Source organism: Euprymna scolopes, chromosome 27 (genome assembly GCF_053919585.1).
Source record: "Euprymna scolopes isolate OS-2025 chromosome 27, ASM5391958v1, whole genome shotgun sequence".
NCBI classification, from domain to species: domain Eukaryota; kingdom Metazoa; phylum Mollusca; class Cephalopoda; order Sepiida; family Sepiolidae; genus Euprymna; species Euprymna scolopes.
This window is the reverse complement of record NC_136508.1, coordinates 85,227,341-85,242,330: the sequence shown is the minus strand read 5'-3', so window position 1 is coordinate 85,242,330 and position 14,990 is coordinate 85,227,341.

The following is a 14,990-nucleotide window of genomic DNA, read 5'->3' as shown; positions in this document are numbered from 1 at the left end:
TATACCCGGTGAACTAAGTGAAAAACGATTGCACTGAAAGGGACGGCTAGAATCCTGAAAAGATCTCTTGGTTGGACTCACTAAAATAAGGGTAAATGTTAGACATCTGGTTGAATGTACCACCCCCTAGAAGAAAAAGATGAAGAAAATTAAAAAAAAAAAACCCAAAAACTACAAAATAAAATTAAATGACAGCTCAATCCAAAATAACGATCAAACCAGACACACACTCGGACAACGATTCGCCTCCTCCCCTGATGCTCGCATTTATAAATATCTGTGGACTTAGAACTAACTTAGATGATGTAGAATCATATCTTGTAAACTCCCAAAGTATCTTAGCACTTAGTGAAACTAACTTGCACTCCTCCATCTCCAAAATCTTTAACGTGTCTGGTTATTTTCCACTTTGTTGCAAGGACTCTGAGAGACACATGCACGGACTTGAAGTTTATATTCGTAATACCGTCTCCATGACTAGGGAATCTAAACTAGAGTCTGACGACCAGGCATTCATGTGCTTGAAACTAACTCTACAACATAGCGTTAGCTACCTGTATTTTCTTTATCGCTCCTTCTCTCTCTCTCTCTCTCTCTCTCAACCCAGGACTTAACTCTGATCACCCATGTCTCTGACAGCATAGATGTAACACTCTCCCTTCACACTAGTGCCCAAATACATGTATTTCGTGACTTTAACGCCTACCACAATAATAGGTTTGTCTTCTCTAACTACACAGACACAGCTGGTAGCATCATCCATAACTTTGCTATATCCCATTCCTTGACACAGACGGTAATATTCACGACTCGACTCCCAGATCGTCAGGATCAGTAAGCGCCATCTCTGGATCTATTTCTGACAATAGTTCCCGAAGATTGTGTAAGAAATGCCCATTTTCCCACTCGGAATGCTGATCATGCTGTGATAATGATAGACATCACTCTAAACTCCCGTCCCCAAGTTGAAGAGCCATTGCTCAAAACAACAAAGTACTAGAATAAGGCTAACTGAGACGCCATTAGAGCTCACATCAGAGATGCCCCATGGGGAAATATCTTTTCTCTTTCTGCAAAACTGTGGCAAATGAGACCACTGAATGGTTCAAAGCAGCAATTGAAGCACATGCCCCACATGGAAGTTCTATAGCAAACCCCACTATCCCAATGTTTACTTTTACTTGCACAGTTGTCATTAATCAGAGCCAACATGCATACCACAGATTTATCCGGGATAAGTCCAGTAAAAAAAAAAGCTTATAGAAGCAAGAAGTAATTGTAAGAAAAATGTAGCGACAGCTAAGATAGAATATGCCAAAATCACGAGAAAACGTATTGAAGTGCAGAAATAAGAAACTCGTGATTTCTGGAAAATCTACAACAGTATGGTAAATAATGGTCAATAAACAATTTCCCCACTATCTAACAATCATGAGGTTGTTTGCACAGCAACCGAGAAGACTAATATGCTTGCTCGTTAGTTTGCCACAAACTCAACGTTGGACACAGCAAACCACTCTCTTTCTAATTTTCCTTTGCGGACTGAAATCACACTAAATGATCAGAAACTCACTACCTCTCAAGTTTATGATATCATAAAAGACCTAGACACCTCAAAAGCATGTGGACCTGATTTCATTCCGGCTGTACTATTAAAAAATGCTCCGCTGAAGTTGCTCCAGTTCTCTCCAAACTTTTCAACAAATGCCTTACCGAATCAGGCTTTTCTGACTGCTGGATAATTGCTTGTGGTACAAACTCACAAGAATTCTGTCGAAAGAACTGACCCATTAAATTATTGCTATTAGCCTCCTCCCTCTTTTGGTCAAAATATTTGAGTCCATAATTAATCAAGCTCTAGTCCACCACTCTACAGTTGCTAAACTTCTGTCTGACCATCAATATGGATGTAGGCAAGCCCGTTCTACTGCAGATATTCTAACTGTAATCTCTGAATGTATATACCATGCACTGGATAAAGCAGGGGAGGGGAGGGCAGTAGCCCTAGATATATCTAAGGCTTTTGACAGGATGTGTCACAATATTCTCCTGAAAATCAGATCCTATGGGATCACTGGACGGATACTTAACATAATTAAATCCTTCTTAAATAAGAGAAGAATCAAGGTTGTCCTCAATGGTCGTATGTCTAAACAATATGGTATAAATGCGAGTGTACCTCAGGGGTCGATCCTTGGACTTTCATTATTCCTGATATCCATAAATGACCTTCCTGATAAAATAGTCTCTGAGATGGGATGACATCACGCTCTATAACAGGCACGAGGGGAAAACGAATGAACACATATCCAAGGCAATGGCGGAAACACTAGAGGAAGACTTCCAGTCTGTAGTGGAATGGGGTCAAAAATGAATGGTAGCGTTCAACGCTGCCAAGACTAAGCTCGTTTTCTTCAATAATTACAAGATACCTACTCAACCACTAATAGCTATGGCTAAAGATACATTACCTGGAAGTACTTCCAAACTCCTCGGCTTAACGTTCACAGGGAACAGGAGTTGGAACAGATACATCGAGAACATTGCCAAAGCTGCTGCAAAGAAGGTATGCTCTCTCTAACATGATAGAAAGTTACTTAAACCTGAGATTATCCTGTAGCTCTACAAGACCACCATTCGCCCATGTAATGGAATATTGTTGTCACATTGGTGCATCTGCTACTAGTCTCTCACTCCTGGACAGAGTTTAAAAAAAAGTCGCCAACCTGATAGGCATTGAACTGTCATCTAAGCTTACACCTCTGTCCCATCGACGAAATGTTAACTATTTTACAAGTATTTTAATGGTGAATGCTATGACAAACTACATGCCCTTGTACCCCCTCGACGTAAATACCCCCGACAAACCCGACAAGCAGCAAAATCCCACCCCTACTTAGTAGAGATCCCTAGATGTAAGAAAGCCTTCTACTCTAATAGTTTATTCCCCAGAACTGCTAGACTTAGAAATTCCCTTCCGGATTCCTGCTTCTGTACTGACATGCAGACGTTCAAGTGTAATGTGAACAGGCATTTTGCTTCCCACATAGGATCCCTACAGCTTATGTCCCTGATAGTAACCCCCTACGTAAAAGTGGCACTGTGTCTTGTTTGGCTTGAAAATGTAGTAATAATACAAAACTGAAACTGAATATTTGTATTTTTTGTTCTGTTCGTCGCAGTCAAACTTAACACCACTGGATATGCTATGATTTCAAGAATCTGATCGATTTTTCTTTATATATCAGATACTCAATCACGTGCCGGCGTTCTTTTCATCGATTTATGGTTACATATTTTACTTCTTTCCATCTTAACACTCACCTTATAAAATGTCGACTTTTAAAGTTTTTCGGGTATGCTGAAAACTAATATCACATTTAAATTTAGCGTAGCTAACTAGTTTTCCGGATATTTAGACTTTTATTATGCCATGTGATTCCTTATGCTATCAGTGATAGAAATTTTGTATGCGCAAGCGCGCATAAATTTTTGATGCACATACATATGCGTGTTAACCCCCCCCCCAAAACTGGTTCATTATTGAATAAATATCGATAAAACGCATTTTTTGACCATTCTAGAAGGGTATGTTGATTTTAGGAGAGACTACATCCACCCTATAATATTTTAAAAATATATTTTACTTGCTTACTGTTGTTTTATAAAAGATAAAATCGATTTTTTGAAGTGTTCTTTTTTATCTAGCTGTATAATCTCCTGCCCCCCCCCGCAAAAAAACCGGCAAAAAAATATCCACCAAGAAAATAAAACATAACAAAATAATCCGAAAAGCGCAAAGTTCATGAAAAAAAAAATAAAAAAAAGGGCCAGTTGTCTCATTTCGTTTTCCGGTACACTCGATCTGACTTTTTGATCACCCGTCTGGTCGGCCATATTAGATATTTATCGTTAGTTATTTAGACGAGGCATACACATTTAAATCGTGATTTTCTCTAGTTCAGATGGGTTCAGTAAATAAACTTTTAACTCGAAATGACCCCTAATGTACTAATGTATAACATAAGACACAGAAAAGAAACATTTATAATGCGTACACAGCGTTATTTTCTCATATAACCACCGTACGCTCTCAATGGATATTATTCCTAAAACACTAGAATAACTCAGAAATTTGGGTCATCTCTTACGTTCAATTTATATGTAAAACTCTAAATTCTATAAGAATTCATGTTTTTTTTCCTCGACAAATTTTTCAGAGTGTTCATAAGTAATCTCAATTTTGCTTAGAGGGATTTGTTGAAGACTTCCATATACTACTACTACTACTACTACTACTACTACTACTACTACTACTACTACAACAATAATTTTTATATAGTAAAATAATCCACTTAACTTTTATATTTACATGAAAATATAAGGTTAAATATAAAACTAAATATAAGAAAAACATTTTAGTAAAATATATTTTCAGTTATTTAAAAAAAATACGCACTTACATTTTTGTTGGCAGACAAATGTTTAATCTCCTGTGTATTTGGGTCCTTAGAAAGAATATAAACTTAACTGATAAAATTGCTTCAATTATAACCATGATTTGCTTATTACTCGGTTGGATCTTATGGCCTTGTATCAGCATATTGAAAATTTGCTTTCATGACAAGTAAACACTACTAACAGACAGGAGATGCCGAAATCAAAGAAACGCTGGTGCTAACGTAGAAGTGTGAAAAACCTCGAAGTCCACGAATTCATTAAATATTTTTTGTCAGGTTTGCCAATGACCGAGTACAAGTAAAATAAATTTACATCGTTTTTTATGTTATTATTATGAATATAGATTTTAATACAACTAGTTACTTAAAAACAATAAATGTTCATCATTTTATCTTAATAAGTGCCAGCAATGTAAAATAAAGTTTAACATGTTGTTTTAAATCGGTTTACTTACAGGACAAAGGCCCAGTTAACCTTAGGTTAAACCCTTCCTTTGTGTGTGCTATTTTAGAGAGAAGCGTAATTTAATGATCTGACCCATTTTAAACTTAGGTGTAGTTAAATATGATCTTTTTTGTCTATACTTTTTTTTATAAATATTATGTTAGTTTATATATATATATATATATATATATATATATATATATATATATATATATATATATATATACATATATATGTATAAATATATATATGATAATTTATGTAAATGCATGTTTATTTTATGTATTTTATTATTATTATGTATACGTATTTTTATTTTCTCTTGTTATTGTTAATTTTAAAATTATTTTGTATCCCTATCTTAGAGTAAAAGTTATCGTGTCTACACAATTGTCCGCTATTTCTCTCCTACAGTTTAATAGATGTGTGGGTTCTTTAAAGTATAGGATAGCAAATTTTTCATGAAGGCATAATCTACATGGATCGTCTAGATCTTTACATGTGTTTTCCATTCGACTACCGGCGAACGTCCGCTTTCTTTCTTATATATATATATATATATATATATATATATATATATATATATATATATATATAAATGAGAAATTTGAAAACTTTGAAGTGTCGGCTATAATGATAAAATCATTTTTATTTACTTATTTTTTTTGTAAGTCTGATATTTGGCTAATAAATAGCCTCATCAGGGTAGAAAGTCCGGTCCATCAATTTTTTTTCTTTTTCTTCATTTTGGTGTTATGGTGAAGAGAAGAGAATGTACGTGGTGTTCCGGTGATTTCACGTGTGTTATGCTCCAGTTTCGAGCGGGATTTAAAGTAAAAGATGGTCACACTTTTCGATGACACTTATTTTTTAAATAAAATTTAATTGAGAAATTTGAAAACTTTGAAGTGTCCGATATAATGATAAAATCATTTTTATTTACTTATTTTGTTGTAAATCCAGACTTACAAAAAAAAAGTAAATAAAAATGATTTTATCATTATATTCGACACTTCAAAGTTTCCTTTCACATTTTTTCCAGTGAGAGTTGGAACAGGTCTAACTCGTATTTAATAACGAAATCGTGGTTTACATAGTATTTCACTGTTTTGTATTGAAAGTTAAGAGAGTCGTAAAATATGAAGGTGTCATAACTGACATAACAAAACTGAAAAAAAAGAAGACTAAATGAAAAAAATCACAGGCAACGACGGGAAGTAAATAAGCATCCTTTTAATTGAGTAAACAAAAAGAAAAAAAATTAGAGAAAAAAGATCCGAGACGACGCTATGAATTACATTATAAACTTTTTAATTGAGAAATATTTTTTTCAGTTATTTTCAAAACTTTATTTGAAAAAGATAATGTACAATTTGATTAACACGTTTTGTAATATTTTTATTGATTAAAAGAAATAGGTTTCATCTTTTTCTTTATATGCTATCTGTAGGTTAATTTGCTGATTTGAAATAAGTTCTTTCATAAATTTAGAAATTCGGAAGCATTTCCACATATTACATTTGGAACACTACTTATTTTTACTTGAGGGTCACCGCTTATCAAGACCCGGAAGCCATTGTAGGATGGGAGTTAATGTTAAGTAGAGAGTGACACAACACGATCAGTAATGGCGGAACTTGGGTAGGCCATGGTTATTTAAGAGGATAGTTCAACAGGAACTTGTTTACATTAGATTTGAAAATAACAATGTTATACTCAGCTGGGAAGCGGTCACACGGTATTGTGTTCCGCAGGCGGACAGTTCTAGGAAAGAAACTCTGCTCATGGAATTTTCCTTGCGCTTGGGACGGTTAAAATCTTTAAAGATCTTTCGGTTCGAATGTATGAGATAGTGAGTGAAAGTTTGGCATCCAATAGGGTGCCCCCATCGCTGGCTAAAAAAAGAAAATAATAAAATAAAAAACATAATTTTAACTAAGTTTACTTAGGAAGTCATTGTTGCTAAATATAATCTCTGCTTCTTTGAGGCGTCTTACTTTTAAGGGCTATCAGTTTTGGGGAATCCCGTATTTGGGAAGGTCACCAGTTTTAGGAGAGTTATTTAGGGGTTTTGATTTTGGCAAAGTAGTTCTAGGATGAGCTGATTTTGAATAAATATTTTCATTGAAAAAAAAGTAGGTTTATAATTTAATATGAGAAAATGAGAGATAAACCAAAAACAAAACGATGAGTTCACAACGAAGATATTTTATATATGTTTAAAATGGACGTTTACAGCTATAGGGACAACAGAATATTCGTGAATATTTTACAATGTTAATTTTATGTCGTTCTCTTAAAATTAAATGTCTTTAATCTATAGAATTGAAATGTTTTTCAATTATTAACCAACAACTTAATCGATAACTGTTGTTGTCCTAGGAAAGGGTGAACAATAGGTTTATCTAGAAAGAATATATTGTGCAAGAAAGCGATAACAAAGAAAGATTGTCGGTTTTTTCGATTTTTAAGTACGATAGTCCGTTGTTTCGCGTTCTGTCGAGACAATTCCCCACGAGAGTATTAACTCTCAGGGTTTTTATAATAGTAAGAAGAGTCCATTTTTATAATGGTTAGAAGAGTTCATTATGAGTCTTAACGATGAATACAATGTTGATCTTCAGGTCGAATGAAGAAAAAATTAATTTCACCTGTCTCTCTCATTAAAGTTTACCTTTTTTCCTTGGCAAGAGAAAATGTAAAAATCAAGTTCTTTTCGTCACTATATTTAATTTTGTTTTTGCGGGATGAGCCAAAAAAGAAAAAATGAAAAATGATTTAGTTAAAAAAAAAATCTTACGTATTTTTCGTTTATAACTTTTTCGTTGACTAATTATCCTTTTTTAGTTGGTGTGGCGAATTGAGAGTGCAACTTTCAGAGGTAGCTTATGTCCCTTAAAATGTTTAATCGTTTGGTTCTACAGTACTGACTTTGAATGATTCGTTGTTAATGTTTCGTTGCAAGGTCGATTCTTTGTTGAGTTGGATTCTTTGAATATCACGTCGTTAGTTTGAATACATTGTCGTCAGTTGTTATAGAACTTTCAGGTATTTTATAATCGACTTTTCAACTTGTTGGAGTATTTAAAATTCGGTTTCCCTCATGAGTTCTCGAAATCTCGTCGCCAGTCCCTAGAAAAGGGTTATAACGGAAGACGTGAACAAGTTCAGTTAGAAAGAATATATTGCATTAGAAAGTGAATACAATGGAAGGTTGTCGATATTTCCGACGGTGAAGTTAGACGGTCTGTAGTTTCGCATTGTTTTGCGATATTTGCCCACGAGAGTATTAATTCGGGGTTAGAAGAGTCCATTATGAATGGCTGGATAGGTCCACATAACAATAACACAGAATCACACATAAATATAAAATAAATCAAACGATCATAATTTCCGATAGACAAAAGGTGAGACTATAAAAATATGTGACCAGTCTACAATTGTGTCCGCGAGCAAAATCACCTTTCTTCGCTAAAAAATTAATTTCTGGAATCCGATTATCAGACCATAAATATAAAAATTAGAATTTATTACCCCCCCGAACAGATGGCAAGACGCAACTAGTTCATGGTTAAATTTTTTGTGTTGTTTTATAGCGTTTCAGCTCAAAATATCTGAAACATGGCGATGGAAATAACACTTGTGAATTTCGTGTCATTCAATGGTACAAACTACACAACTTTTAAATTGCAATATAAAATACCATTAATTAAAGACAAATTATTGAACATTGGGAATGAGATATTGAGACATCAATTATTAAATATTACACATTAATTAATAAATATTAAACGCCAATTAATGGATATTACACATAGATTAATAAATATTAGACATTAATAAATAAATATTAAACATCAATTAATAATACTAGACATCAATTTATCATTCTAGACATTAATTAATTAATATTAGATATTAATTAATACATAATTAATTAATAAATATTATACATCAATTAATAATACTGGACATTAATTGATTAATATTAGCTAAAAAAATAATAAAAATTAGACATCAAATGATAAATATTAAACATCAATCATGTAATATTAAGCATCAATTAATAAATATTAAACATCAATTAAAAATACTAGACATCAAATAATTAATATATCATAGTAATTAATAAATATTAGACACGAAATAATAAATATTAGACATCAATTAAAAAATTAACATAAGTTATATTATATTCTTTTGTTTTAAATGGCTTTAAAGAGACGCCTAATATGGATACAAAAAGGCTGAAAATTCTAATATTTCAGATTTGCGTTGAATTTCATCCATAGTTATTAGACATTAATTAAGCTTAATTTCATTAAAATTTTCAGACCCCCATTCTTCTAACGCACACGCACACACACACATCTATATAATAATTTGATCACAAAAATTCCCTTTTGGACCAAATTACGATAGGTTTGCAATGACTGATGCCACATACGAATTTATTTCGTCTAAACTTTTACATATTATCTTATGTAACTTATGAAGGCCGTTACAGACACATTTATTAGATATAATAAAATCTTATCTTATTTCCTAGGATCAGCATCTTCACGAATGCCAAGACCTAAAGACAAAGTAGCTCATATTTCCGCCTCTAACTGCAAAGTCCTCTCACTCTCCTAAACAGGACCGGGTACTTCTATAACCATTATAACTATATTGACCTGACACCAATATTAGCTGGATTGCACACTCATACACTTACAACTACCAGTACACTTCGCTATTTAAAAATACTGAATTTTACCCTTTAACAATTCGTCTATTCTCGATGCCATTCTATCATTATTCTGGACAAACATACAAAAAAAACGAACACCATATCCCTTATTCATTACGGCAATTCAATCGCTACACATTACTATAAATCATTTATTCCATTTAAACTTACACATGTCATCACGCCTTGGTATAAATTATTTAATCACTTTTAAGCTACACATACCATTTCCCATTACCTGCCATACCACTATTTACATATTCTATATCGCAGCTTTCTATACTTAATATCCTGTTTTAGCGTCCTATATATATATATATATATATATATATATATATATATATATATATATATATATTTAATTACATTTTCACCCCAAACAAGGCACGTTGCCACTTTGAGGTAGGGGGCTACTATCAGGGACATAAGCTACAGGGGTACTATGTAGGGAGTTGGGCAACAAGATGTCGATTCACGTTACACTTGAACTTCTGCATGTCAGTTCAGTTGGGCAAGCAGGGACCCGGAAAGGAATTCCAAAGTCTAGCGGTTTTGGGTAAGAAACTACTGGAGTAGAAAGCTCTTTTACATATCGGGATCTCTACTGTGAAAGGGTGGGATTTAGCTGCTTGTTGGGGTTTTCGGGGGTATTAACATCGAGGGGGTACAATTGATTGCAATTCGTCAGAGCAAGCACCGTTAAAGTACTCGTAGAACAGGCAGAGGGATGCAACATTTCGTCGATGGTCAAAGGCTGAAGTTTAGATGACAGTTCAGGACCTATGAGATTGGCGACTCTCTTTTGAACCTTGTCTAGGAGAGACTAGTAGCAGAGGCACAAGCCCAAATATGACAACAATACTCCATACATGGGTGAATGGTGGCGTTATAGAAGTACAGGATACTTTTGGGCGTTAGTAGCTTTCTTCGCAGCGGTCCTGGCAATACTCTCAATGTAATTGTTCCACCTCAGAAGTTTACCTCAATTACCGCAACTAACTAGAAAACATTAAAAAAATAATTAGCAACACATACCATGTACTCCAAATTTCCTGTATTTTTCGTTTCCTTATATACTTTTTATTACATCTGGGAGGGAAGAGTAAAAGGAGCGTTCGTTATTTATAAACATTTGCTTTCGATTTCTGATTATTACAGTTACATTTTTTTGGGAGGGGCTTTATATTTTATTATTATTATTATTATTATTATTATTATTATTATTATTATTATTATTATTATTATTATTTATTTTTTTTCAGATAGAAACGAAAAACCTTCATTTGTTTTTGGTGTGTTTTCTTTTTTTTTGGGGGGGGGATTTTAGAGATTTTAGATTTAAACAATTACGTCGCAGATTTCTTTACTTCATATCAGGTTTTAGCTCAATTATATTTTAACCAACTAAGCCACATTTCTTGTATTTTTACTTTCTTTCCTGCAGGGGTAGGTAGGGTTCAATCTTTTTAAAACATTTTCTTTTTTTAAAGATTGTAATGCTGGGTATGGGGCAGTCAAACCAGTTGCCAACATTCTCTTGCATTTTATTGAAACCAACCGAGAGATCTTTTTAGTATCCTCGTTGTTCTCTTAAGTGCAATTGTCTGGATCTCTTTTGCACTTGATTCATCAGGAATATTAGTTAGGTAAGACTTCAGGTTCTTCTTCATAAGTCCTGTGGCACCTATAATAATTGGTATGATTGATATCTCCCTGCGCTAACGTGTTTTCTTTTTTCCATTTTTAAAAACACAGCGAATTCAACAAGGGCTCGCGTTCTTTCTTGATTTTGTTCAAATAGTAAAAAAACAAAACAACAAAAAAACGACGTTATTTCGATTTCGTCCCTGTGGACCAGTGGATAAACGAGCAAAATTGAAATATTGGTATTTTAGGTTCGCGCCAATTTAACGAAGTCTTCTTTTTCTTTTTTTTGTGGAGAATGTTTTTACATTGAAAAAGGTTTATTTATATGCTTTTTTTACGTCCTACATTTTCCTATTTTTTATCAAAAATGAAACGAAAAACCTTCATTTCGTTTTGGGGTGTTTTCTTCGGTTTATTTTATTTTGGTTTTATTTTTTGGGATTACTGTGATAAGTGAAATTATTGCAGTAATTAATAAAAGCAATAGTAAAAGAAAGTTTCGTTTCATTTCATTAGGATACGATAACATGTTTTCGTTCTTAAAAATAAAATTTCTACTTTTTAATAAACTTTTTAAACCAACTATTTTCTAGCGCGGAGACCGGTAATTAACCTGTTAGCATTACCACAGCTTCAACGACTAAATGGATAATTTTTTCCTCTCTCCACCGGCATGTCTACTGCGTCAAATGTTTTTCTTGTCCCCTCGCTGCTATTTTTTTATTTTATTTTTATTTTTTTTACAGCTGGGGGTTAATAAATACTCTCTCCACCCGTTCTTGACATTCCGATAGCCGTTCTTCCCATGAGGAGTTGGGGGTGTATATACCGAAAGCCGTTCGTAACATGAGAAGGTTAGATATTGGGCGGCGGCGGCGGCGGCGGCGGCAACAACAACAACAACAACAACAACAACAACAACAACAACAACAACAACAACAACAACAACAACCGTACTTTAACCTTTTTCGAGGGCTTCCACCGAGCAATACCGGTACGTGGGTACTTTATATATATATATATATATATATATATATATATATATATATATATATATATATATATATTAGATGCCCGAGACCATACAGGAAAACATGTACGTTAGTGCAAAACAAGATTATCAAGACAAAAAACACACACAATTATTCTTACTTATTTCAAATACATTCAAAGGAAAGGAAGTGTCAAATTGACATACAATTGCCATTGGATTGGCTACTAGAAACCAACAAAACAATAAGATATTATACAGTGTGTTACAATAGATTCAGTGTAAAATATTTGATTAAAAAAGGATCCGTTTAATGAACTTCATCACTTTATTATTGTTATTCAATAAGGGATGGTAATTCACATATTTATCTCATATATAAAATTAAATCAGTTTTTCAAATTATTTCATTGTTTTCCAATGAATGTCAAAACAGACTAAACTCGTGTAAACTAATAAAAGCAATGTTGGACAATATTTTACGTTTTTCTAGTTAACGTTGGAAAATTCAATCATAGAGATATTTTACATATTCTTTCACTTTATAAAGACAACTCTTGTACAGATCTTACTCGGTGTTAAACAATGCATTACGCATTATTCCACTTTTTACAAGCAACGTTTGTACAGGTCTAACCTGTGTTCAATAATTAATGTAATGTTTTGAATAATGTTTTAATTGTTACATACTACGTCTGTACAGGTCTAATTTGTGTTCAATAATTAATGTAATGTTTTGAATAATGTTTTAATTGTTACATACTACGTCTGTACAGGTCTAACCTGTGTTCAATAATTAATGTAATGTTTTGAATAATGTTTTAATTGTTACATACTACGTCTGTACAGGTCTAATTTGTGTTCAATAATTCAAGTAATGCTTTACATATTATTCCACTTTTACATACAACCTAAGTTTTTTTTTACCTAGAGCCTCCGATCTGTGGAACAAAATACCGCGAAATTGTTCTTCAGCCAACTAAAATATGTTCGTATTTAAATTTAATGCATACAAATAATTGTTAACCCGCCTTATTGAATAAACAATTAAAAACGCCTTCTATCCATTCTATAGTTGTTTTCAATCCTTGTCTGGTGGCGCTCATCGTCCAACTAACAATCTCTTTAACCCTTGTCCTCGAGCGTCCCCGAGCCTTGATAAGCGCTGATACATGAGTAAGAATATGTAAATACAATGCTAAATAACATCGGGTAAGTAGAGTTAGTAAAGTATGACAATCTTGGATAATTGTAGTAAATTATGACGACCAAAATCTCTATCCGGAAAATGGAAGATGATTCTGGAGATAGAAGACATTTTTTTTTGCATAGGAGTCACCACTTATCAAGACCCGTAGGCCACTTGAGGATGACGGTTAATGAGTGTACAGTAGTCAATGGGACAATATCGTAGTAATCATTAGTAGGGGAAATTTGGTAAATTGGATTCTTAAGGGGATGGCTTATCAAGAATTTGTTTACGTTGGACTTGAAGACGACCAAATTGTAGTGAGCTGGAAAGCAGGAAACGGGAGAGAGCTCCACAGGCGTGCAGTTCTAGGAAAGAATCTTTGTTCACGGAATCTAAATTTAGGTTTAGGCGCAGATAAATTGTGGAGAAAATTATTGATAGTGGTTTCAGTTAGACGTGTGTTTTTTGGAGGTCAGACGAGCACTTGCCATGAAAATAACGATAAAGCAGAGACAGGCTCGCAATAATATGGGAAAGAGGTGATAGGGACGAGAAAAGGGCATCTCCCACTAGGCTACGGATTCTATTTAAGGCAGGATAAGGTCTTTCTAGCAATCTCTGCCCAGATGTGTCAACAGTTCTCCATCCTTGGACGTACCTTGCTCTTTAATATGTAGAGAAGTGTTAAATGTTCCGAAGCATTATTAAATATGTTATCAATTTGAGCTCTAAAGAAAGATAAAAATTGGATATATATACCGAGCAAGACATATTTGAAGAAAGAGTTATATATGGCATGGTTTCGTCAGACAGTGTTTTATTAAAAATGGATGTCTATTAGTTAACTAAATAATATATAGGAAGCGTAACATATTAGACGACGCGTTTATACATAGCATTGTTCGGTTATAAACACTTGTTAATCAAGAAATCGATATCCATTAATTAATCGAGTAATATTATATAGGGTTTATAATGTATTTGAGGACAGGTTTATGCATACAAATATGACTCTTAGAAACAGAATAATGTATTTTACCGTTGTAACCTCTCAGAAAAGAAGAATGTGGTTAAGAACCCCTGTCTATCTGAATTCTCGGCTCGTGTAGTCTAGTCTTCTCTGAGGTTGTTACATGAAATCTGGTATGCTGAAAGCGAATATCGAAGCAGCAGGCAGGAAGAAAGACAACTCATGTGGACTAATCTACAGTGTAATTTCGCAAAATTACGTACAAATGTTTTTACAATATCACTCAGTTTTTTTGTAAGTTTTTTTTTCAAAGTCTCAAATCTCTTCACAGACAGCGACAGACGGTTGGATGAGGAAGGTGGAGAGGTCACGTCTCTATACGGTCTGTTCTTCTCGAATCCCAACTCCAACTCCAACTGATCTCCAACTAATCTCCAACTGATCTGATCTGACTAATTTTCGCACGACAGTCGTATATATAGTAAGGTATGTGGATGGGGTGGAAATCCCCCTCCCCCGGCCAATAAGATTTCGCTACGAAATCGAAAGCCTC